Source organism: Numenius arquata, chromosome Z, assembly GCF_964106895.1.
Source record: "Numenius arquata chromosome Z, bNumArq3.hap1.1, whole genome shotgun sequence".
Taxonomy (NCBI): Eukaryota; Metazoa; Chordata; class Aves; order Charadriiformes; family Scolopacidae; genus Numenius; species Numenius arquata.
In genome coordinates, this window is record NC_133616.1 from 2,569,262 (window position 1) to 2,573,840 (window position 4,579).

Here is a 4,579-nt window from a genome sequence, read left to right on the forward strand (position 1 = left end):
GGCCCGGAGCGGGACTGGGGAGGGCGAGGAAGGGGAACCCGGCTTTGGGTCCCGCGTGGGGCCGCCCACGGAGCCGCCCCGTAGCCCAGCCCCGTCCCTTCCTTCCCACCCACCAATCGGTGCCACCAATCGGCAGTTTCCCAAACTTCTGGGATTTTTTTTTTTTTTTTTTTCCAAGAGAAAGCCGGGAACAAACGTCAAAGCAAATTAGCGTTGACTTCGAGGCGGCTTTATTTATTTTATTTTATTTTTTTTAACTCCTGCAACTTTCAAGCTCGGGTTAAACGGAACTTTTGGGAAAAGCTCTCGCCGCGGCTAAAAGCTTTCCGACAAATCCGCACCTCCCAGGATTCCTAACCCACAGCTGAGCGTCTCCCTTACAGCCAGCCTTTCTGGTTTGGCACCGTCTCGCGGCGGTTCTTCCCCGTCACACGCGCCACGGATGGTGGGACCACAACCACAGCGGGGGTTCGGCCGCTCACCCGCATGTCCTCACCACTGAAACGGGCTTTTAAAAGATGGAGATGAGATGTGGGGAAGAACTTCTTTGCTGGGAAGGTGGTGAGACCCTGGCCCAGGTTGCCCAGAGAAGCTGTGGCTGCCCCATCCCTGGAGGGGTTCAAGACCAGGTTGGAGGGGGCTTGGATCAACGTGGTCTGGTGGGAGGTGTCCCTGCCCAGCGCAGGGGGATTGGAACTGGATGATCATCAAGGTCCCTTCCAACCCAAAGCGTTCCAGGATTCCATGAAAAACAAGCCGAAGGTGTGGGGCCAGTTTGTTTTCCAAAACAGACCTCCGGCAGCCTGAACCGAGCTGAACCCAACCCCCAGCTCGGATACGGGATGCGCCGATAACACGTTTCCCGTCTCTGCCCCCCTTCCCAACAAAAATAGACGTGACCCAGTTTCCTTTGGGGGGGGGGGGGGGGGAAATATGGATTTTGGAGGAGTTTTGCTGAAGCAGCTCCGCAGCGGGAAATCACAGAAAGGGAGATCCCGGCCCAAAGCCCATGAATTTAAGCCGCTGCTGCATCGAAAAGCAGGAGAAGGGTCTGTGCCGGTGGCTGAAATCAAGGAAATTCCCTCACAGAGCACGGGGCGAAGCCCGGCTCCAAACTGAAATTCCTTTAAGAGTAAAGATCTGGGAAAAATCAGACCTCGATGACCACGGGGGGAGCTCCTCCTGCCAACAAACCTGTCTTTGCCCTGGCAATTTCTATTACAGCAACAAATATTAACAAAGTGTCTTAATTGTGGAGTATTTAATTTAAAAAAAAAAAAAAAAAAAATCAGCAGTTTCACTTTTTCTTCCAGCAAGGAAACCGCCCGGAAACTATTCATCTTCGTAATTTTGTGGGAATGACGGGGAATCTGGGGGAAATACTTTAAATTAGAATGAAAGGACAAATTCCCAAGTTTCATTTTGAAGTTCTATCTCAACACGAGGAGGAACTTCTTCACTGTGAGGGTGGCAGAGCCCTGGAAGAGGCTGCCCAGGGAGGTGGTGGAGTCTCCTTCTCTGGAGACATTCCAACCCCACCTGGACACGTTCCTGTGGGACCTGCTCTGGCTGGACCTGCTTTGGGCAGTGGGGGGTTGGACTAGATGATCTCCAGAGGTCCCTTCCAACCCCATAGCATTTTGGGATTACTCCCGCCGGGGTGGGTGACCCTTTCCTCATCCTTTCTGCACCACATCCCATTTTTCAGCCCTTTCCCCCTCAAAATCCTCAAGCTCCTTTGGAAACTCCCTCTATTCCCCCCCCGCCCCCGGCATCTCAGCCCTCGCCGCCCCCCTGTGCTCTCCAGATTTCAATTAACGACTGACTGACCTTAAAGCCCACCTGAGGCAGGTGCAGAAGCCCAGGTGACAACAAACCGTGGGTGACTGTCCCATCCCCCCCGAGGCCAGGGATGGCTCCCTCGGGGGGGGTGTGTGTGTGTGTGAGGTGGGGGGCTGTGTTAAAATCCTTATCATCTGATATTTATTGTTTCTTTCCCCACAGGGCTCGTTACCCATCACAAGACGAAACGAGATTAAAGGGAAACCGTTTGTCCTCCACAAATCCACCTCGGCTGGTACTCATCTCCGAATGATTTCCCAATTACTTATTCCGCGGTCGCTTTGATGTTGGTTTTTCAGGAGCTGAAGTTAATCGGCTTGTAATTTCCAAGCCCTTTCCCCTTTTTTTTTTTGGGGGGGGAATAACAGGGCCTATATTCCCTCCCTTTCTCAGCCTCCCCCCCCGGAGAACAGCTCTGAGGTGGCTGGAAACGCTTTTTAAAGTCCTCTAGGACTCAAACAAAGTTCATTTGAGAACCCGTCAGTTTATAAACTCTCCAGCGTAACCTCTCCCTTTCCCCACCCTCCCGTCGATTCCGACCCTTTTTCCCCCCGGCTTTCCGCTGTGCCAGCTGCCGACGGCGCCGGATATCCCGGGGACAGAAAATCAGCCTCCCGCCGTTGGCAAGCGAGGACGACGCGGAAGAGCCTTTTGTGGTAGGCGATCTTCTTTCTCGGAACGGTTCGGATCTCTTGGAAAAATACTCACGTTCAAACGACAGGAAGGAAAAGCTGAGCATCGGCAGAAAGAGATTTTTAGCTAAAAAAAAAATAAAATAAATAAATCAAAGGAAATAATCTTTTAAAGAGACGGCAAAACTAGCAAAAAGTGAAGTTAGAAAAACTCGAAGCTCAAAATACTTTCAGTTCCTTTTGAAAAGGGACCCGAGTTACACGCTCGGTTCTCGTCCCAGTCGTGAAAAAAAAACGTGTTTCACGGGAACAAATAAAGAATCATAGAATCATCCAGGTTGGAAGAGACCCTTGGGATCATCGAGTCCAACCATCTACCCTACTCTACAAAGTTCTCCCCTATATCATATCCCCCAACACCACATCTAAACGGCTCTTAAACACATCCAGGGATGGTGACTCAACCCCCTCCCTGGGCAGCCTGTTCCAATGCCCGACCACTCTTTCTGTGAAAAATTCTTTCCTAATGTTCAGTCTAAACCTACCCTGCTGGAGCTTGAAGCCATTCCCTCTCGTTCTGTCATTAGTTACCTGTGAGAAGAGACCAGCACCAACCTCTCTACAGTGTCCTTTCAAGTAGTTGTAGAGAGTGATGAGGTCTCCCCTCAGCCTCCTCTTCCTCAGACTAAACAGTCCCAGCTCCTTCAACCGCTCTTCACAGGATTTGTTTTCCAGGCCCTTCACCAGCTTCGTTGCCCTCCTCTGCACTCGCTCCAGCACCTCCATATCTCTCTTGGATCCAGGTGCCCAAAACTGGACACGATACTCCAGGTGTGGCCTCACCAGTGCTGAGTACAGGGGCACAATCACCTCCCTACTTCTGCTGGCCACGCTATTTCTAATACAAGCCAGGATGCCGTTGGCTTTCTTGGCCACCTGGGCACACTGCCGGCTCATATTCAGCCGCTTGTCAATTAGAACCCCCAGGTCTCTTTCTTCCAGGCAGCTTTCCAGCCACACTTCCCCAAGCCTGTAGCAATGCACGGGGTTGTTGTGGCCCAAGTGCAGAACCTGGCACTTGCCCTTGTTGAAACTCATGCCATTGATATTCACACTTGCTCATTTTTACAGGAGGAAAATTGTTCCCACCCGGAGTCTGCTGAGCAGGTTCTAGAGATGCTGCTGCACCAACCCCAAAATCGGTGACTCCGGTGATTTCAAACCTCTCTTCTATCAACACTGATTTGTTGGGAAGGGAATTTTGACCACGCCACCGGTCTCACCTCACCTGCTGACCGAGGACAACCAGGTAGGATGTAGGTGATGAAACCCTGAGTAAAAGCAGATGAGGCTTTGGTTGTGTCCAGCACAGGACTGAAACCAGTAGTTCTAGAGGGACAGGAATACTGGTAGCACTGGGAACTGACAAGCACGGGCAGGAGGACAGAGTCTTCTCAGTGAAACCTGGATTATGCAGAGAGGAGGAAGAGGAGAAGTTCTGGGTTCCCCAGTCCAAGGACAGGGAACTGCTGGAGAGGGGACAGCAGAGGGCTACAAAGATGATGAGGGGCCTGGAGCATCTCTCTGATGAGGAAAGGCTGAGGGACTTGGGGCTTTTGGGTCTGGAGAAGAGAAGACTGAGGGGGGATCTGATCAAGGCCTATAAATACTTCAAGGGTGGGTGTCAGGAGGATGGGGCCAGGCTTTTTTCAGTGGTGCCCAGGGACAGGACAAGAGGAAATGGGCACAAACTTGACCATAAGAAGTTCCACCTAAACATGAGGAGGAACTTCTTCACTTTGAGGGTGTCAGAGCCCTGGAAGAGGCTGCCCAGAGAGGTGGTGGAGTCTCCTTCTCTGGAGACATTCAAACCCCACCTGGACCCATTCCTGTGGGACCTGCTCTGGGTGGCCCTGCTTTGGCAGGGGGTTGGACTAGATGATCTCCAGAGGTCCCTTCCAACCCCATACCATTCTGTGAAGTTTGCTGAGCAGGTCAGCTCTTGGGGCAGGGAGGTAGGGGAAGACCACAGGAAGCTTTTGAGAAATAAGTGCTGTTTTAGCGGCTGGATCCACCAAAGGGCAGCCCTAAAATACTGGCCGTGT